The sequence below is a fragment of the Perca flavescens genome, chromosome 19 (genome assembly GCF_004354835.1).
Source record: "Perca flavescens isolate YP-PL-M2 chromosome 19, PFLA_1.0, whole genome shotgun sequence".
Taxonomy (NCBI): domain Eukaryota; kingdom Metazoa; phylum Chordata; class Actinopteri; order Perciformes; family Percidae; genus Perca; species Perca flavescens.
This window is the reverse complement of record NC_041349.1, coordinates 8,794,501-8,817,234: the sequence shown is the minus strand read 5'-3', so window position 1 is coordinate 8,817,234 and position 22,734 is coordinate 8,794,501. Positions and strand designations below refer to the sequence as shown.

General features: G+C 43.2%; 1 protein-coding gene across 1 annotated transcript in view; it reads left to right on the top strand.

Annotated features, from left to right (window-relative positions):
• Window positions 1–22,029: 22,029 nt before the first annotated feature.
• LOC114546209 (zinc finger protein 574) overlaps window positions 22,030–22,734 on the top strand; it is a 19,744-nt gene continuing 19,039 nt past the window's right edge. The window contains exon 1 of the mRNA XM_028564898.1: window positions 22,030–22,198. The gene's annotated coding sequence lies outside the window, so the exon portion shown is untranslated. The remainder of the gene's footprint in view (window positions 22,199–22,734) is intronic.

The window sequence follows — 22,734 nt, the reverse complement described above, 5'->3', positions numbered from 1 at the left end:
CATTTTGGCCGATTTGACTTGTTGAATCGGCCAGTGGGCAGTCGGACTCACTTTGAGTGCTAGCCCTTGACTAGCGAATCCGTGCACGAGAAAACCGGCGCTGACAACGCCAGTATCTTCTTATTACTAGCCATCGCATTTTCTTCCATTCAGTGAGTAACGACAACAACGATCCTTCTTGGGACAGCGCAAATTAATAAAACGCATGATTTCCCATGGGTTAAAAAAGCCAGAATTAGCCAAAAGGCTATTTCTCATCTGTAGTCCCCTTCCTTCGATGTTAAAAAAGGCTCTTGACTACTATCACCACTCTCTGATGAAAACAATGACTGACGACAGCTTGCCTGTGTTTACGAGGTCTAGAGAGCTGTACCCTCATTTCCGGTGTTCATTTTTTGGCCGATAATAGAGATTATGAAAATGACGGCACCCAAACTAGCAGTCAGTCCAACCGGTGGAGAGATGTTGCTGTTCCTCTCAAAGACGCTAGCAAAGCAACATAGTACATAAAGTAAGCAGAAACGTCGGCTATTGTCAGACCTCCGTGTTTAACTATATATCTTTAAAGGTGCCCTGCCACACGTATTTCATGACTTTGTGGTGATGTCTGAAGGTCTACCATGGACTCTGTAACCTTGGTTACCTTGTTTCAAGCCATTCTAGCGCGGTATAGAAAGCCTGCAGGAAGACTAAGCTCGATTTATGCCAGTTCTCATTTAATATTCAACAAGCTAAGCTGTTTGAATCTGATTGGCTAACAGCCAGCCAATGAGAGCCTGGCTGTCAGAATCCTTTACCCGGCCCAACTGGGCGAGCTCATGAATAGTAATGAGCTCAGGCACCATGATGTCAGACTGACCAGCTTTTGTGATTGGTCTGATTTCTCCTCTTATTTCTGTCCAGTGTCTAGAGCTGACAGAAGAGGTAGCAGTTCATTTTCACATTCACAACATAACACAAACACACATATGGACCTCACAGATTTAAAAAAATGCAAATAAAAAAGTTTTGTGTGGCAGGGCACCTTTTAAACGTTACAGTAACGGTGAAAATGACAACAGAAATAAACAAGTTTGCCAATTTTACATATCTCTCGCGATTCAAATCAACTGCCAGTTGTGTCCCCGGAAGTGTTTTTTGCGCTGGATATCTCGCCGGATGCATGTCCTCTCGCCGATGTCCGTCCCCTTCCTCTGTCTCTGTGTTGGCGTTCTAACCTCCGGCTGATTTGTGAGGACTATGGTTAACTGCCCATCAGATCTCTGCAGGGTAAATCCAGACAGCTAGCTAGACTATCTGTCCAATCTTAGTTTTCTGTTGCACGACTAAAACTACTTTTGAACGTACACGTGTTCCACCAAGACAAGTTCCTTCCCGAGGCTATTTTGCAGAGGCACCGTGCGGAGCTTAGCACCGCCTAAGACGATTGTGATTGGTTTAAAGAAATGCCAATAAACCAGACCACGTTTTTCTCCCATCCCTGAATAATGTGTGGACTAGCCAGACCTTCCTCCGCAGCACTGTGGAGGAAGGTCTGGCAAAGCGAGACTATTGAGATGTGACAACCATGAATGTTTGTAAAAACTTTGACCCACTGGTGTCACTAGAGGAAAGGTCAGGGGACCACCAAAGTATTTGGGCTTTATCCTCTGGGCACCATGAATATCTGAACCAAATCCCATGGCAATCATCCAGAAGTTGTTGAGATATTTCAGTCTGGATCAAAGTGGTGGACCAACCAACAGACCAACATTGTCATCCACGTAGCTATGCCACTAGCAAGGCGAAAAATTTAGGCCAAAATGGTTTTCCTAGGAAGTCATGAGCTTGCCCTACTCTGCCTCTGATTGGCTACTACCCGGTGATATCGGGTGATGATTCAGAAATGATGTTGGGAGACCTCAAAGATGACGACCAGTCCGATGATTACAAATCAAGTGCAGCTTTATTCAAACAGTGAACAAACTTTCATGACACTGGGACAACCATGAGCATACAGACACGTCTACCCAAGGATGAACAAACATGTACATCAGAATGAATACCTTTTAAACTCTTTTTGTGCTTACACAGCATGAGACATCTATTTCAGCACACAAGTTTTACTCTTAAACTGCACCTTTTATTGCCGATGCTCCTAATAGATTCTCACATTCCTGGCTCCAATTCCTCTGTGTGAAAGTTGTGCCCATTCTAAGCTAGGTTTTACTGTGAGACCATATCATCTTAAACTGACTGGTCTCTAGAAAGTTCTTAGACCCAGTTGGTTAGGTTTAGGTTTGAGAAGTGACATTGGTAAGGGTACTGTAAGAATATCTCGGTAAGCCAATCAGAGGCATGCCTACGACATCTCAGGTATAATTAATTTTGCCTACAGTAGAGGGTTGTTGCCTGAGTTTCCATTTTACCCTACTGAGGCTACATCTGCACTATGTTTTGGTTTGAAAAGGAATATCTTTTGCTATGTTTACGTCTCGGGTCCACACTTTTGCCGCATTTCCGAGCCCCTAAAACGGAGACATTTGGAAACGCTGCTGCCCCCTTAGTTGGGTTTGAAATTTGCGGGGTTGCGGTGGAGTCTGTACGTTGTAATTCAACACCCTTGGTGGTGCTGGTGGGTGGAGGGATCCCTTACTGTCGCATCTTCCCAAATGTAGATGTGGAACATTAGACGATGAAAGACACCTCAATCTTATTGTTGTATCCCTGGTCACCTTTCGTGGTACACACAAGAAACAAAAGCCTATTTATTTGTATTAAAAGGAACATTTTCTTCAACGGAAACCTCCGTTGTTAGTGTTAACTTGACTGAGAGAATGTTTCTGATTTGATCGAGAGACAACCAGCGTTTTCAGCCTAGATGGTCGAGATTTACACATCTCTAACGAGCTGAAGTCCGCGACTGTTACTGTGGCGGTCAGTGAAGCCTCATCAGCACACAAATGCCTTTTTATTGGTCGTCCAGTAAAAGTCAAATTAACAGTCAGCCTCTGGCTGTTTACAGTGTGATTGTTTTACCCGTAGTATATTTTGGGAAGAAATGTATTGAGCAGGATATGTATGAGTGTGTTCTTCAACTTGTTTACATTAAAAAAAGAATATGGAAATAAACCTACAAACTTTTAAAATGATCATGTTTGTTGGGGGATTCAATGAATATAAAAAAAATTAAGTTCATAATGAACATCGGGATTGTTTTGCCGCTGAATTTATCAGTAGAGGAATCGAAGGACAGTGTGTGTATAGGGAATGTTTTCAAAATGATATCAATATGTGCTGTGCTATATTTATGTGCTGTTAAATGGGCCACATATTTATTGGCTTTATCATCATAGACTCTAAAAATCAGCATCTCCAGAGATTACAGTAGCTGGAATTAGTTTTTCTTACTTACTCTTAAAGTTTTAACACCCCTTGGGTCTAACTCATGCTCCTCTATATCACAATAAGGCAGTGTTCCTTCTCGAGGGCAATTTAGATTCAGAAAAAAATGGAATAAACTCTTGTATTTGTTGTCTGATCAAATGGGGGAGAAACACTCAGGGAATTTTATTTCACTGACCCATCTTTTTTGGACAGATGGCTGTTCTGTCACCTTGTTTGGATGAAGTAATAATCCACTAAGACTGTGAAAGTCCTGCCAACAAAGCCTAGAGGCCTTCTAACACACATCCAGTCCCAAGTTTTTAAAATGACTAAGCAGCCAGCACTGCTGTCCATGAAAGCTCACAATACAAGAGCTAAAATCAAGAAATAAACCATGATTAATACTAAAAAATATACTTTATTATTATAACTACATCCATATGACAACATGACAATTTACAAATAGATGAAGTATTAGTTTCATCTTGGTGATTGACCATTGGTCAGCATGCAAATCCTGCATTCATACAAATACGATGTCTAATCATACAAATATAAAGCTGGAATTTTCAGCCGTTGTGTCACTAACAGTTTCTATTCATCTTTCTGCTGCACGCTAAAACAAAAACGTGTCCACCAAATGGTGTATGTCGTCCTAGCCTTGTCTGTAAATATCCTTCTTTCCAACAGGAAGCAGTTTTTATTCTTTAAACATGTTGGAGACAGAAATCTCTGGAGTGAGAAATATTTAGCCAAGAACATTTTCTTGAGCACAAGTTAGCTTTTTGGACAAGATGAATACTCCTCCTAACCTGCAAATGGTCCCTGGAGGCTGCAGTGACTACACTCTGCAGTGTGAAAGTGGGTGAAACAAACTACATGCTAATAATTTTGATGTAGAGCATTGATGGTGCAGCTAAAAGTGTAACATTTATATTTTGGCCTAAGGTAGCCTCTAGTCGAAAACTCATTCAGTCCAAAATAGAAAGGGTTTATCTCCCAGACAGCATGAATGTGCTCAGTAGATTTCACCAAACTGTGTCTGTGCGTTAGCCTGGCTGACGGGAAAGGTTAATTTACCCAGGCTATCTGTGCGTAGTGCTAGACGTAAAATCAAATATGATTCCTCCAAGGATCATGAATACCTAAAGCTAATTTCATGACAATCTGATAAGTGAAATTATTATTATAAATTGCAGGCACCAAAAATTAGTTGGAGACATTTTAACCGGATTGTGGCGCTAAACAAAAGTTTCCTCTGTGGACAAACACCACAAATTGCAAGGCGATCTGGCCTGAAGCTGACAAGAAATCTCGCTCTGGGCCTCAACGACAAACGGACTGACAAACATCATTAAGCAGCAATGCTACTGGGGCAAAAGTACGTAGAAACAACCTTGTTTCACTCATGTATGACTATGATGTTCTTGATTTTATAATGCTGTTAGCTAGCTTGGCTTAGAAGCTAATTGTGAAAGGCACACTAGGTTAACTAGCTGCCAGTAATCAAGGTAACTTTGTATATTTGTATTTTTCAGTAACCCAATGCTACACTATTTCAGTAGAATCTAATGTTACTAAAGGGCACCTTACTCAGCATGACTATTTCTGCCCTGACAATATCTCTGACTTAAAGTCAATTATATAGATAGTATCTAAAACTATTTATGTAGGCAGCCTTCAGTCTCCAGGTGACGCCAGTATATCGTACTCTGCCAGAAGTACAAAACTGTTCTCTCTGATTCTCCGGACTCTGACCAAATCTCCACACTCCTGGACATGGAGTAGCCCTCTCTCTCTTCTCCCATACTCGCTCTCCCTGTCGCTCAGTGTCACCTCTGTCTGTTTGCCACAGGCCTGACGGTACATGTACCTTATTCCAACCACCAGCACCATGCCCAAGCCAGCTGAGCAGCCCAGCAGCATGCCCAGCTCCCAGGCACTGAGTCTGGGGATAATGTCTGGATACTTCCCTTCCTTGTCTGGAGGCGCAGAGGGATGGGAGGCTGGTTTGGGTTTAGTATCAGTGTTGGGAAGGTTTGGTTTCAACTCATTGTCGAGATTTTGTTTGAAAGTTGGGTCAAGACTTGGATGGGGTTCAGGGTTTGGGTGAACCACTGTTCTTGACGTTGGTAAATCAAGGCCGGGGTCAGGATTAGATGATGCAATGTGGTTCTGGATTGGCAACCTTTGACCTCGCGTGAGTTGTTGAGAAGGCACAGGGGAGGGGGTGGATGCGAGAGGCTTGTAGAGAGAGCGAAAGGGAGCTGGAGAGGGTCCTGGGTGAGGGGAGGTAGACTGGGAGGATACTGAAGACGAAGAAGATGTGAAAGACAAGTTTGAGGAGGATGAAGATGTAGAGATGGATGAGGAAAGGCGAGGTAAAGGGGAAGAGGTTGATGTGGCAATTGAGGAAGAGGAGGAGAGGGTTGGGGAGATGGTGGAAAATGAGGACAAGGAAACGGTTGAACCTGTGATGGATTGGGAGGAGGTAAAAGGAGATGAGGAAGAAGTAGATAAAGGGACTGAGAAAAACAAGGGAGCTGGTGATGGATTGTTTGAGGAGGGTGTGGTAGAAGAGGTAAAGGAGGATGGCGTAGGGGAAGTAGAGGAAGGTTGGACAGAGGGAAAATGAATGGGAATGGAGATCGGGGAAGGAGAGGGTAGAGCAGAAAGGGCTGGGGCTGTTTTGGGTTGGTTCTTCATGGAGGAGGAAGAGAGAGAAGATGACAAAGAGCCATGAGTGTGAGAAGTTTGTACGAATACCAGGGTTGAACCGCCGGAGGAATAAGGAGGAGTGGTAGAGTGACCAAGGGAAGAGGCAGACAAAGTGTGGCTGGAAGAAATGGATGAAGAATGAAGTGTAGACACTGAAAGAGAAGGATAAGTGGTGGTTGAAGGACTGGATTCAAAGATTGGGCTCATGGTTTTGACTGGAGTCTGGAAATCTTTGGCCTCTTTACCCTCATCCATTGTAAAGGATGGGTAAAACCTTGTTGTGAAGGAGAGAGGGTTGACCGATCGAGGAGTTACTGACGATTGAGTTTGCTTCCACCCAAAGGTATGTGCCTGTGGAGCACCAGTTTGGGAAAGGGGCTGGGGCAATGGTTGTGGGGAGATGCTCAAAGCCTCAGGTGGTGTGTAAGAACTGGACTTCTCTGTCTGAGCAAAGAAGGTAGCTTGACCCTGAGTTTGACTTGGGATAGTTTGGGGAACACTGCTCAAAGGTTGATGTTGAGAAGGCCTGCTCAGAGATGCAGTTGTTTGAAGCTGAGGGTGAGGTGAAGTTGTTTGCCTTGGTCTGGTTTTGGGTCCAGATGGACTATTTTCATTGGGTAAGCTGCTCATGAGTTTGTTGGGAATGGGTTGGAGGGATGAAGTTGTGTGGGACTGAAGGGTAGGAATCTTGGATAGGAGAAAGCGCTTTGGTGAAAAGGTTTGGATCTTTGAAAAGGGCTTAGATGAAGATGCCTGAGAGAAAGGAAATGTCTGACTTGTACCAGTATGGAACTGGAGGAGAGGTTTGGATGGAGAAGTTTGAACCTGAAGAAAAGGCTTGGGTGAAGATGTTTGGGATCGGAGGAAAGGCTTTAGGTGAGGTTTCTGGGGCTGGGGCACATGCTGGCTACCCATTTCATCCTTGATTAGACTAATTTGGGACTTGGTTGGGCTACTCCTCCAGGGCTGTGATGAGTTACTCTGTGTCAAAAACTTGACTGAGTTAGTTTGGGCCTGCATCAATCCTTTTGGATTCTGAGATGTGGGTCTTGGGGGATTTGTATTGTGGAAGCTGTGATTGGTGGACGGTATAGCTGTGGTGATTGTTTTAGGATTTAATGTTGTGTCATTTGTTTCAAGAACAGTCGGCAGTTTTGGATCCTGGAAGTTTCTTTCAATCTCACTATCCTTCAAAGGGGGAAGGGAAGTGAGGGAGTGGCGCAGGAATGACTGAGAAAGAGGACTGGTTGAGTTTTGCACTGTGGTGTTTGGCAAAAGAGTGGTAGTAGATTCCACTTCTCTAGCATTAGCTGAGGAGGAAGAGGCCATGGGTAGAAGGTGGTTGAACGACAAAAGGTCCTCGGTATGAGTAACAAAGCTTACTATGTCAGTGCCTGCCTCTTCAGTCGCACCTGAAAGGGATCTTGAAGTTTCAGTATATTCAGTCTCACTGCCTTTGGTAGCATTTTGAAGAGATCCTAAAGTTGTAGGGCTGTTCCTCTTATTGTCGGCCTGATTTGTCAGGTGGTCAACTACAACGGATGCCAAAGTCGCAGAGCTGTTCATCTCCAAGACTGGACCAGTGACTTCTGTTAGTGTTTCCTGAGATTTGTAGCTTTCGGTTCCACTGCTTGTGGGTGTAGGGGGCCCTAGGCTAGTAGCAGGGCGGTCTGTCTTGTTTTTTTGTTTATTTGATGCTCTGTGAGCTCCGAGAGCTGTGAGGCAACAAGGGAAGAGAAGAGCAAGGTATTTGTTATGTTGATGTGTGGATAGAGAGACCAAAAGATGCTTGCAGGATGCAATTTGTGTTTTGCTTTGGCCTTGAGTTGCATCTTATGACTTATTCTATAAAATTTAGACCACAGACAACTTCTTACTGAACCTGGGGGTAAACATAGAGGCACACAGCTGTCTTTAGCCTATTAATACATTCAGCATTGTACAAGTTGCATACCTGGCAGAGCAGTAACTTCATCTTCATGTAGTGCAAAAATTGAATTTGCGCCATCCACCCCTGTGATGTTATTCCCACTCCAAGGTCTGCGACTCCCATCACGCACCACTGCAGACTCTATACCTGCCCAGTACACAAAGTAGGACCGTACCACCGTGATGCTGCAATGACAAAGAGAAGCTATGTATATAATAAACCAAATATTCACATTACGATATTATGTGCATTCCCAGTACTTGTCTAAAGCCCATTTCAGATAAAAGATTTGCAACGAGCCAAACCTGAACCAGCCCGTCTCAGCTCGTCTCAGTCGGCTGATGGTGTCGCAGCGACTCAGCTGGTCAACCAGTCACCTGTTTAAACAGCCAATAGCGACTCAGCTGGTCAAGTCGCCAGTGGCTGGTTTTAGAGCGTAATGAGGGACATCACCTGTTTAAACAGCCAATAGCGAAGTCAGCTGGTCAAGTCAGCTACAAACCGTCAACTAGTCAAAATGAAAGAGTTTTTGACAGCATGGTATATGGTCGAGCGAGCTAGAAAGTAGCTGAAGATAGCTGTTTTTAGAACAAAGCAGTGAATCGGAGAACTAAAATGTAATTTTTGCCGTTTTATCGCCACTAGACATGCAACTGTAGCAAGTATCTCACTATCACTGTCCTCATTCATATTTTAAAGGTGCCATGCCACACAAAACCATTTTTACTTGTATTTTTTTAAATGTCAGGTCCATACGTGTTTTTGTTATGTAGTGAATGTGAAAATTAACTCCTACCTCCTCTGTCAGCTCTAGCCACTGAAAAGAAATAATCAGAGAAATCAGACCAATCACAAAAGCTGGTCAGTCTGACATCATACTGCCTGAGCTCATTACTATTCATGAGCTCGCCCAGTTGGGCTGGGTAAAGGATGCTGATAGCCAGGCTCTCATTGGCTAGCTGTAAGCCAATCGGAGTCAAGCAGCTTAGCTTGTTGAATATTAATGATAACTGGCACAAATCGAGCTGTGTATTCCTGCAGGCTTTCTATACCGCGCTAGAATGGCTTGAAACAAGGTAACCAAGGCATTTTTTCCACAAAAAATGTTTCAGAGTCCATGGAAGACCTTCAGACATTACCACAAAGTAATGAAATACGTGTGCCAGGGCACCTTTGACACAAATGATATATCCAGCTACAAAAAAGCCTGAAAAGTTGGACGTACAGGGAGTTGTTGCTATGAAGATGATACGCCGGCTCGTCGCATCGGTGTTAACTGGCAGGTTTCAGAACGCTGCAGACCGGCGCATTGCAAGATGAGCACGTTTCAACTCTTCTCGTCACAAATTTGTCGTCTGAACCCGGGAATTTTCGTACATATTTAACTATAAGATATGATGGTGGTTATTTGCAACCCTGAACTTGCAAATGCTAGGCTCATACTTACTAGAACCTGATGTCTCCCATGGGTGCATCAGGAGCCCTCCACACAAACGACAGGTTTCTCTTTAGCTGTTTGTCAGAGTGTGTAAGGGTGTCGCCCTCCAAGAGGCAGCGCAGGGTGTGAGTACCAGGGGGAACGGTGGTCCAGGAGCCACCCACCAGCACCTGGCCCACTCTCGTAGACCTGACCTCAGCTCCAACTCCAGCCCTGCCTCCGGCACCCTCCACCCTGCGAGCCTGGAGCAGGAAACCCATGAAGTCCCGAGAGCTTCGGACAGTAACTAAAGACACAGGCATGGATGCAGAGTGTTGGTAGTAGTAAGTGAACTAATAGTTAATTAGTACCTGTAAGTATCTGTGCTGACAATATAAGTAAGGTGGCCCTTATGGTACGTGTCCACTGGCAGCATCATTTCCATGCTTCCTATTGTCTATTTAAGCAACTGGGCGATGCCTTCTTGAGGCCTCATGGCAACTTTAGAAAAGCATTCATTTGCATAAAGTTCAGGCCCAGGCCACTTTATGCAAATAAGGGGCATCAAGCATATCTCGCCACCTCTGAAAAACTCCTGAAAAACTTTAAAACTGACCGTTGATGATCTAAAATGTAGACAAATTCAGCAGCTGAAGCTTATTTCTCACAAAAACGTTTTTCAGAAACACATTTCAGTGATTTATTTTTGTAAAGTAAGAGCGAATTTGCAAGTGAAGCCGCCATGTTGGTCTGTTTTTGAAATCCAGGTGCAGAAAGGCCCACGTGAAGCGTTCGTCCAATCGGGTGCAGCCATCGGGGTTGTAGGAGGATGTAGCCTTTGCCGAAAAAATTTATAACTGCTAGTGGCGAGCCCATCAAGCTTCCAATGCTGGGAAGCGAAGCGATCCCTTCCGTCCAAAAAAACGCCACTGTGGACACGTACCAATACTTTAAACAATCATTTAATAGTTATTTTCTGCCTGTGAATAATTACCGGTTATTAACTGTCTCAGCAGATAAGTTGATGGTTAATTGGTTAGTTAATTAATCAGTGAGATAAATGGTAATAATTACCAGTTATTAACTGTCCAGGCAGATAAGTTGATGGTTAATTGGTTAGTTAATTAATCAGTGAGTTAAATGGTAATAATTACCAGTTATTAACTGTCTCAGCAGATAAGTTGATGGTTAATTGGTTAGTTAATTAATCAGTGAGTTAAATGGTAATAATTACCAGTTATTAACTGTCCAGGCAGATAAGTTGATGGTTAATTGGTTAGTTAATTAATCAGTGAGTTAAATGGTAATAATTACAGGTTATTAACTGTCCAGGCAGATAAGTTGATGGTTAAATGGTTAGTTAATTAATCAGTGAGTTAAATGGTAATAATTACCAGTTATTAACTGTCCAGGCAGATAAGTTGATGGTTAATTGGTTAGTTAATTAATCAGTGAGTTAAATGGTAATAATTACCAGTTATTAACTGTCCAGGCAGATAAGTTGATGGTTAATTGGTTAGTTAATTAATCAGTGAGTTAAATGGTAATAATTACCAGTTATTAACTGTCCAGGCAGATAAGTTGATGGTTAATTGGTTAGTTAATTAATCAGTGAGTTAAATGGTAATAATTACCAGTTATTAACTGTCCAGGCAGATAAGTTGATTGTTAATTGGTTAGTTAATTAATCAGTGAGTTAAATGGTAATAATTACCGGTTATTAACTGTCCAGGCAGATAAGTTGATTGTTAATTGGTTAGTTAATTAATCAGTGAGTTAAATGGTAATAATTACCGGTTATTAACTGTCCAGGCAGGTAAGAGGAGGCGGATGTGCGCAGGGTGACGTGGCTGCGCTGAGGCTCCTGGGGTTGAGCGCGGATGTGTCCGGGAATCATGTCCTGACAAGAGGCGTGACTGGCGCCGCGGGAGAAGGTCAGGGTGGGCGTGGCGAGGGATAGTAAGACCATAGCCACGCTGAAACACTGGAGGGTAGACTGCATCTCTGCACACAGTCACAGCAAAGAGACACAGTCAGGGAGAGAGAGAGGTCTCTTTTAAAGCCCAACTGAAATCACATTTAGTCATCCCTGTTTTTGTAATGCAAAATAATTTCAATTTGTGTTTAATTATGCATCAGCCAGAGGTTCGGCAGAGTAAACAAACTGGTTTACATAGCCGACATGTTGTGAACAGACAGCTTGTTGTTGTTACTTAAAAGTAATTACAACCCAAGCATCCAACCAGACCCAGGTGACATTTACAGGTATGTTTAGAGGCTGTTTGTACGTCACAACATCTCAGAGGTAAATATTGTACTTTTAACTCCACTACATTGGTCTGACAGCTTTAGTTACTTCCCAGATGACAGGTTTTCCTCCCCTTCCTGTCCAGTGAGAACCTTGTATCTCCAGATGTGTTGACGTTGAATGTTTGGGATGAACTGAAGGATGAAAGTCTTCCTTTTATGTGTTTAGTAAACTCTCCTCCTTCTTAAAGCTAAATAAAGTCTTTAAAAAAAAAAGCCTTTTGGATCAGCTGGAAAACTGCATCGTCACAAAGCTGAAAACAGCTCTTTTTCTGACATCATGAACAGTTTTAAAACTTTTTAGAGATATGTGATTCTCACAGCACAGCGATGCTACAAACAATATAATGACCATAATGCATTGCTGTAGATGCAGGGGTGTCAAACTCAATTCCACAAAGGGCCCACACTGCAAAACAAGGATCACATCCAGGGCCAGACATGTTTAGGTTATTCACATGCTATTATTTCATCGTAAAAGTCAAGCAGCTTTTATTGTATCATTGCACGTCTCATATAATCTTCTCACTTACAGCTCGGTCGACATAAAGACCCCAAAAAAGTAAACAAAAAAAGTAACTTAGCCATCAAAGAAAAAAACATTGGGAAAAGTGGCAAAAAAGTCGGAAAAAAACATTGAAAAAAGCTGCAAAAACTATGCGGGCCAAAGTCTACTGTGAACCTAAACTGATATGCGGTAGATTAAACTACCCAACAGTATATATAAAGGAGTTAACAGGTTGAACCTGAAACAGGCTGTGCTTTTTTCTGGGTCAAAATTTAAAATTCAAACTTTATGATCGTCTTTTTCGACATTTTTGTTGTTTTCTTTCCAATTTTTTTGTTACTTTTTCCGATGTTTTTGTAAATTTCTTGGGGCCTGAACCTGAAGCCGTACTTTAAAAAAGAAAAAGAAGAGCACACAATGAAAGTAGGTGACCTTAAAGAACGGCTTGTTTATTGCTAAGGCCACATGGTCAAAGATGATTGGAGGATTTATTTATAAGGTTGAGGACATTCTGAGCTGGTTGGAAATTTATATTCGTATTATTTTTTTAGGACATTGTGTCCTAATCTAAAAGAATTTCAAGAGACCACATTTGTTCCCGTCCTATCTAATTGATTTTCTCATTCTGAACTAACTGTGAGAGGACTATTATAAGGGGAAGTGGTGGGATGGTGGGAGGGTTAAAGGATGTGGCCAGTGATATTCTACTTCTTTCTCCCCTGAGCCCGTTCATAAATCTTTAAAACAGAGTCACAAACTTATTAGTGCTGAAACTAACGATTACTTTCATTGTCGATTAATGTGTGGATTCTTTTCTGGATTAAATTGATCAGTTGTTTGGTCTCTAAAATGTCAGAAAAGGTGGGAAATGTGGATCAGTTCTCAAAGATATTCATGTTTGTGTGTGTGTGTGTGTGTGCAACCAATCAGCGCGCAGCTCATCTAAATATTCATGAGCATACCATATAAGGCAGAAAACGTGTCATTCATTCTAAGGGCAATTCACAGGGCTTTATTAGGACCCATAAAATATCATCCAGGTCATTTTCAGCCCAACCAATGTTACATACCCCATTAGGAGACCTTAATGAACAGTGTGAAATACCCTATATAATCATTCTATCACCCCTAAGATGTCACACATACACAAATATGATCCTGCTACATAAATGATTACCAGATGAATGAATGAGAGTCTCAGCGAGCCCCCTTACCTCGTGGAGCTTCAGGGCATTCAGGAAATGTTCTTCTTCAGTTCGTAAAGTGTCCCTTCTTCTTCTTCTTCAGTTCGTAAAGAGTCCCTTCTTCTTCTTCTTCAGTTGGTAAAGAGTCCGTTCCGAGAGCGTGTGGCGGTGTGTTGGTCGTGGTGTTGAGCGTGTGAAAGATCTCCAGATCTGATCCTGAGTGAGTTTAAAGTTTGTTTAAAGTGTAAAAAGTGTGGAGGGATTTCAGGGACCAGGATGTAGAGGGGGGGGGGGGCATAGAACCACAACATGTAGAGCTTCTGTGTGTGTGTGTGTGTGTGTGTGTGTGTGTGTGTGTGTGTGTGTGTGTGTGGCTGTGTGTCTGATTGTCTGCGTGTGTGTGTGTGTGTGTGTGTGTGTGTGTGTGTGTATATATATATATATATATATATATATATATATATACACATATACACATATATATATATATATATTTGTGTGTGTGTGTGTCACCTTTTCAGACCTTATGAGTTTGCAGGTATTGTGTGTGTGCGTGTGTGTGTGTGTGTGTGTGTGTACACTTATGTACCTCATGGACTTACTATGGCTGTCTCCTGTAAAGTTACACCAGACCTGATCTGACACTGCAGAAGAGGCCTCTCTATTCTAGTGGAGGTATTTCTATGGGATTAAGACACCACACACACACACACACACACACACACACACACACACACACACACACACACACACACACACAGAAAGAACAGGGGACACACACACACACACTCTCCAACAGGATGTACACCAGCTGTAGCCACAACCCTCCAGGATCTCTCCAAAGTCTCTTAGTCCTCTCCTTGCCCTCCTCTTCCCACCTTTCTCCCTCTTGTCTCTCCATCACTGTTCTGACTTTTTGTGACAACATGAATGTAGTCAAACTTGAAAGTCACATGTTGTGTGTTTTTTAATAAGATGGGCTGACATGGCCGTGCAAGTCTCTAAAAACAAACCTTGCTATTTCAATCAGGAGAGACTTTGTTGAAAATATGCAAATGTTTATTTGTACATATTTTTGCACATTTGTACACATTTTTTTTTTCTATGGCTATATGATGCTAACTGCATAATGGATTTCAAGGACTTTGCACGCCGATTAATAGCCTCCAACGTTTATATATTTTTCTACGAATCTTTGAATTAACACATACTGAGTGTGAGTTGAATTTGCCTTGATGCTCATGACAAGAATAGCATGTATAGTTATCTTTATTGAAGGGAATTCAAGCATGAATTAAAGATATTTTTGCAATTTTACACATAATATTCCACAATCGTGACATTACACAAAACTGAAATTGCACGTCAAAATGACACATTGTCAATATTTTTAGAGACCCTCCCCAAAATTTCACAAATCACGTTTTCAGGGGAGCCCATGTCTCATTAAGGGGAGCTGAGCTCCCCTTAATAGTAGTGAGTAGTTCTCACCCTGTTTGTAACCTGCGTTTGCAAAATCTTTGCACTCCCATCTTTTGTTACTGTATGAGAGCTACACTCTTTGTGCTTCTGTCAATTTCGTAGCTGGATATACTGTATATAATTTATTGCATCTAAATATGTATGGGGATAGGGTTAGTGATAATGAGATGCTTGATACAGTTGCACAATCTTTGATTCTTTGCTTTGTAGGGCAGCCACCTCTTAGTCGATTGGTCGACTAAACGGTTGTTTTGGTCTTAGTCGACTAAGATTTCTTTAGTCGATTAGTCATTTTTTATGCTTATTCATGCTTAATTACTCATTTCCAAGAAACTTCTGAGCACATTTATGGTAAACACAAGATTTAAAGTGGTGCTTTTGCAGGATTAATTGTGGAGAAACTCAGTTTTACAGATGGTTAATTAACTACATTTATATTGTGCTTTTCTAGTCTTAACCACCTCTCAAAGAGCACAGCTCTGTCGATTAAATCAACTAATCGATTAGTCGACAAAATCCTGTAAGTGTTAGTCGACTAAGGAGTTCTTTAGTCGAGGACAGCCCTATTGCTTTGTGTTAATGTCGCTTGGCTCTCTTCAGTGCTGACTCACTACCTCGCTCGTCCACATACCGTTACCGTGCACGTGGGCGCTCGTTGAGCCTCTTAACAGCAACATTTCGACCATCTGACAGTTGTAAAATAGCACTACACCGACACAATACACACACACAGATAAATTGGTGAAGGAAGATTGCTTCACCGTAGTTAGTGATACAGAGTGCACTGTAAAAAATAAAAATGATTATTGTTCAGGGGGGCTTAGGAACGTTTCAGGGTCTCTCCAGCACCCCTAAAATAGGCCTAACGAGGTCCCTGTACATATGCATAATATGAAATGTGCAGAGTCTTTGGAGATTAGACTCCATCGTTCTAGAGGCGGTAGAGAAGCCAAGAGTAAGACATATCACATAAATTAAAGTCTTGGAACATGATTCCAACATATTATTAGCAAATATCCACAGATACAGTTCATCCCAAACGATTGACTGTTTCACATTTAAGGGTTAACATTAAAACATGATTTATAAAATCTAACTATAAAAGTATCAGGCTATTTGAATAGCTTAGTATTTAATGCAAAAAAAAAGGGTATCTATAAATGCTTTAGGCTGCCCTAAAAGTTATTGTAGGGCCAGATTAATATGCAACTTCATTTTATACAATATATGTAGTAGGGGGGTCCCTGATCCGTCTCTCTTTCAGTTAGGGCACATGTGTCAAACTCAAGGCCTGCGGGACAAATCCGGCCCCTTGCAGATTATGATCCGGCCCGCATATCAATTTAGGTTCACAATAAATTTCGGCCCACCTAGTTTTTGTCACTTTTTCTGAAATTTCTGTCACTTTTTCCGATGTTTTTGGGCACTTTTTTTCTATGATGGCGGAGGAACTTTTTTCTAACTAAGACACACACAGAGACACAAACACACACGCAGAGACACACACGCAGAGACACACACGCAGAGACACACACAGAGACGCACACACACATATGCAGAGACACACACACAGAGACAGAGACGCACACACACAGAGAGACACACACATAGACACACACACACACACACACAGAGACACATAATGCAGAGACACACACACAGAGAGACACACACACAGACACACACACACACACACAGAGACACACAGACACATATGCAGAGACACACACACAGAGACACACACACATATGCAGAGACACACACGTACACAGACAGACAGACACAAACACACACACACACACACAGAGAGAGACACACACATAGACACACACACAGAGAGAGACACATAATGCAGAGACACAGACACAGAGAGATAGACACACACACACACACACACACACAGAAACACACACACATGCAGATACACACACACATACGCAGAGACACACACACACACATACACACAGAGACATACGCAGAGACACACACACACATACACACAGAACCACACACACACACACACACACAGAGACCCACACACAAACACACAGACACACACATACACACAGACACATACACAGAGACACACACATACACACAGACACATACACAGAGACACACACACAAATACACACATACACACAGACACAAACACACACATACACAAAGACATACACAAACACAGACACACAGACACACACTGTATGTCCCACAATAGGCTCTCTGTCTCCCCCTGCAGGCTGAGTCTGGTCACTGCACTCTGTCACATTAAAATACACAAATACTGGGAAATATTTCTCCTGTTACTCATAATAAATGCTATGGTAATTTACAGGGTGGATGGGGGGGGGGCTGTTACAGGGTGGATGGGGGGCTGTTACAGGGTGGATGGGGGGCTGTTACAGGGTGGATGGGGTGTTACATTTACAACCCTTTTCTGGACGTTTTTGGTGCGATTTCAATGTTTTTGTAAAGTTTTTTTTTGTTTTATGCTTTCTTTTCAACATTTTTGTCACAACATTTTTTTGTGTCGAAAGTTTTTTTTCTGTCCCGGGACCCAACGTTTTTGTCGTTTTGTTTTTGAAGTTTGTCACTTTTTTTTCAAAGTTTTTCTCGTTTATTTTGACCTATTCTTGCCTTTTTTTCTACTGTCTTTTTTTTGTAAAAGTTTTTGTCACTTTTTTTAATTTTTTGTCCCTTTTGTAGTTTTTATTACAATTTTTAAATTTGTGTCTCTTTTATTGAAGTATTTATTACTATTTCCGACCTATTCTTGCCTTCCTTCCTTCTTTCTACCGTCTTTTTACAATTTTTGTCTCCTTTTCTCATCAACATTTAACTGATTTCCAGGTCGGCCATGTGTAGAGCCCGCCTCCACGGTTGTGATTGGTGTAGAGCCCGCCTCCACGGTTGTGATTGGTGTAGAGCCCTCCTCAACGGTTGTGATTGGTGTAGAGCCCGCCTCCACGGTTGTGATTGGTGTAGAGCCCGCCTCCACGGTTGTGATTGGTGTAGAGCCCGCCTCCACGGTTGTGATTGGTGTAGAGCCCTCCTCAACGGTTGTGATTGGTGTAGAGCCCGCCTCCACGGTTGTGATTGGTGTAGAGCCCGCCTCCACGGTTGTGATTGGTGTAGAGCCCTCCTCAACGGTTGTGATTGGTGTAGAGCCCTCCTCAACGGTTGTGATTGGTGTAGAGCCCTCCTCAACGGTTGTGATTGGTGTAGAGCCCTCCCCAACGGTTGTGATTGGTGTAGAGCCCTCCTCAACGGTTGTGATTGGTGTAGAGCTCCCTCAACGGTTGTGATTGGTGTAGAGCCCTCCTCAACGGTTGTGATTGGTGTAGAGCCCTCCTCAACGGTTGTGATTGGTGTAGAGCCCGCCTCCACGGTTGTGATTGGTGTAGAGCCCGCCTCCACGGTTGTGATTGGTGTAGAGCCCTCCCCAACGGTTGTGATTGGTGTAGAGCCCTCCCCAACGGTTGTGATTGGTGTAGAGCCCTCCTCAACGGTTGTGATTGGTGTAGAGCCCTCCCCAACGGTTGTGATTGGTGTAGAGAGCCCTCCTCAACGGTTGTGATTGGTGTAGAGCCCTCCTCAACGGTTGTGATTGGTGTAGAGCCCTCCTCAACGGTTGTGATTGGTGTAGAGCCCGCTTCAACGGTTGTGATTGGTGTAGAGCCCTCCTCAACGGTTGTGATTGGTGTAGAGCCCTCCTCAACGGTTGCGATTGGTGTAGAGCTCGCCTCCACGGTTGTGATTGGTGTAGAGCCCTCCCCAACGGTTGTGATTGGTGTAGAGCCCTCCTCAACGGTTGTGATTGGTGTAGAGCCCTCCTCAACGGTTGTGATTGGTGTAGAGCCCTCCTCAACGGTTGTGATTGGTGTAGAGCCGCTTCAACGGTTGTGATTGGTGTAGAGCCCTCCTCAACGGTTGTGATTGGTGTAGAGCCCTCCTCAACGGTTGCGATTGGTGTAGAGCTCGCCTCCACGGTTGTGATTGGTGTAGAGCTTCCTCAACGATTGTGATTGGTCTAAAGCTCCCTCAACGATTGTGATTGGTGTAGAGCTCCCTCAACGGTTGCTATTGGTGCCTCGATTTGAAAAAATTGGAAATGGGCTCTCGGCCAGACGGACTGGCAGAGCAAATCTCAAATTTTGCCCGAAGTTCGTCAGGGTTTTCCCGGGACGTTATTTACCGAAAAACAACATAGTTGCCTATAGGGAAGAAAAAAAATAAGCCGACATCCTATCGAATAGTTTATCCAACAATCTTCCTCATTCTGAAAATCAGAACACGAGACGCATTTTCAAGAGGCAAAAATTGTCCGATATATATATATATATATATATATATATATATATATTATATTTCCCCAGTTATAGAAGTTTTACTTCATTGATTTCATCTGGTCCAGTCAGAAAGACTGTTGACTGTTTTCTATGGATCGCTGTATAAACACTGACTGTTATTCAGTAGCCTAATCTGTGTTCAAATGTGAATAGGCCAATAAACTCATTATTTGTATGACATGTAAAGTCTGTGTGTGTGTGTGTGTGTGTGTGTGTGTGTGTGTGTGTGTGTGTGTGTGTGTGTGTGTGTGTGCGTGTGTGTGCTGGTATATGGGCGCGAGCATGGGCGCGTGCGCACGAGTTCACGCGTGTCCTGCCCTTGTGCTATGATCCGGCGCGTGGACACACACACACACACACACACACACACACACACACACACACACACACTGCATCTCTCTCTCTCACACAGAGAGCGAAAGAGAGAGAGAGAGAGAGAGTGTGTGAAAGAGAGAGTGTGAAAGAGAGAGAGAGAGAAAAGAGGGGAGGCGGAAACCTCCATCTGCCCTGCTCGGTGACCGACCCGTCTTCCTCGGGCTCGGGGAAAAAAAAACGGATCATTTTCTTCGCCGTTTCTGTTCAAACCGTTAAAAAAAAAAGAGAGAGAGAGAGAAACCGAGTGAAAAGGTGACAAAAGAAGAGGAAAAGATGGAGGGAATTCGACATGGAAGAAATCTATAGTCTATATATAGGCTATGCCCCGGACTGCACCACCTCCTCCGCCGCTGCCGCCACCTGCCCTGCCGGTACCGGTAAGTCACGGAGGAAAAGATGGGGCTGTGAGCGGGCTAGTCGGTCCCGGTGTGAGAGTGAGTGCTATAGCAATGGCCGGTTATCGATGCTAGCTGACCCGTGAAAATGACTTTTGAGGTCTTGTGAGGTCGGGTTACTGTTCAGCCATGTTGCAGGAGAGCGCGAGGGAGGGGAGGAGGAGGAGAGAGAGAGAGTGTGTGTGTGTGTGTGTGTGTGTGTGTGTGGGGGGCAACGGTAACCAACGACAGCGGCTCTTGACACCTGCCCTCGTTCCTAGTAACTGGAAAAATACGTTAAGAAAATGTCTAAAATTGGCGGTTAAAAGGGTCTACGTTAAATCCTTCCGCCATCCCACACCGGGGGTGGAGGGTGGCGGGGGGGGAATGACTTTCTGACTCGGTGTGTCGGGGAGTCTCGGTGCCGTTCAGCCATGTTGCAGGAGGAAGGACAGATAACTAGCTAACAGCGGGGCTCGCGGGGGGTTTGACACCGAGCGAACGGCACCGAGGGGACGGGTGGAGGGGGATAGAGGGGAGGGGTGTTGTGGAGAAACTGGTGCCCGGTCATTTTGGTTCCCCTGGCGGATGCGGATGCGGTGGCGGCGGCAGCTCGTTCTGTGTCGCCTAGAGACGGAGGCAGGAGGGGTCGACGAGGGTAGTGAGTGAACCGAGGTGGTGAACAGGCTGTTATTTACATTTATTTTAATAATTTAGATTTTTTTTTATCATTATTTCTTTTTTTTAGTAACATTAGTAGATTTTGTAAAAATATTTTTTAGGTAGATTACATTTTTTTGTTATTATTATGATGAACAATTGGAGGCCTAATTAATTTTTTTCATATAAATATATATTGTCCTTTTTGAATTTGGATTTTTGTGAAGCATAGCTTATTTTTATTTATTTTATATAAAAAATTATATTTTTATTTTATTTATTTTTATATAGAAAAATTATATTTTTATTTTATTTATTTTTATATTTCCATATTTTAATTTTGTTGACCACATTTTTTTTTTGAATTATTTTTTTATTATATATTTTTTTATTTTCCTAATATATGATGTATACATATGTACTATGTGTATAATATGAGGCTACTTTATTTTTTTTTTTAACTGTCGATGGGATTCAGAATACATATTTTAGTTTTCACATTAATTATATGTATTAATGAAAATTAAATTGCCTTTTTTTTTTTTAACCTTGTCTATCGTTACATTATGGCTGATAAATATTGTTAAAAATATATATATATAGTTTATTTCGTTGCAGTGCAAAGGGCCAGAAGGGATTAGGAATATAACAGCAGGTGGCAGGTGCAAGCGGTTATGGATGATTATTGATGATTATTGGTCATAACTGATGATTGTTTGTCTACGGGAAGGTCAGGGGCAGGAGACGGCACAGCTGGGTTCGTAACCATGGCGATAACGGGAAATGATTTATCCCCTTATTATTGAGTCTTATCCATTCAATAATTTATTCATTCACAGATTCACTTTGTTCATATTCCTTTTCTTCATCCCATCCTCCCTTTATGTCACCCTCCCTCCCTCCCTCCTTCCCTCCCTTTCTCTCCATCCTCTCCTGTCCTCTCTCGCCCTTCATCCTCCTCTCTCAATCCATCTTCTTTCCTCCCTCTCCCCGCTTTCACCTCCTTTTCGCTCCATCCATCTCTTTCTCTCTCTTTCAGGTCAATGAGAGCGAGCTTACAGCAAATCCTCCCTCGTTTTCTCTCTCTCTCTCTCTCTCTCTAGGTCCTTCCTTTCTCTATCATGCTCTCCTCACTTCCACACAGTCGTCTTATTTTAGCCTCCTCCTCCTCCTCTTCTTCCTCCTCCTCTTTCTCTCTTGCCCTCCTCTCTTCTGAGTCTTGACTCCCTCTCTCTCTTTTTTTTTTTTTTTTTTTACGAACACACACGCCGGAAAATGAAGCGTGGGTCGAGTGTGTTGCAGCCTCCCTCTGATGCAGCCGAGCGACACACACACCCTGAAAACGCACACACAGAGACACACACCGGCGCCGAGGCTCGCTCGCTGAGCGTGACCGACACGTGCACCCATCAGTGCACACCCCCGGACGCACACGCCACAGGTTCGAGTCCCTTCCCAGCAGCCACCTCTCTCTTCAGCCCCGATGTCAGCACCAAGATGGCGTCTGACCTCCTCATCAGGCTGTCAGGTAACACACACAGACACACATACAGACACACACACACACACACACACACACAGAGACACAAACAGACACACACACACACACACACACACACACACACACACACACACACACACACACACAGAGACACAGAGACACAGAGACACACACACACACAGAGACACACACACACACACACAGACACAGAGAGACACACACACACACGCACAGAGAGAGACACACACAAAGAGAGAGACACACACAGAGACACACACACAGAGACACAGAGAGACACACACACACACACACACAGAGACACAGACACACACGCCCACAGACACAGAGACACACACACAGAGACACAGACACAGACACACGCACATAGAGAGACAAACACAAAGAGAGAGACACACACACACGCACAGAGAGACACAGAGACACACACACACGCACAGAGAGAGACACAGACACACACACACACACACACAGACACAGACACACACACACGCACAGAGAGAGACACACACGAAGAGAGACACGGACGGACACGGACAGACACA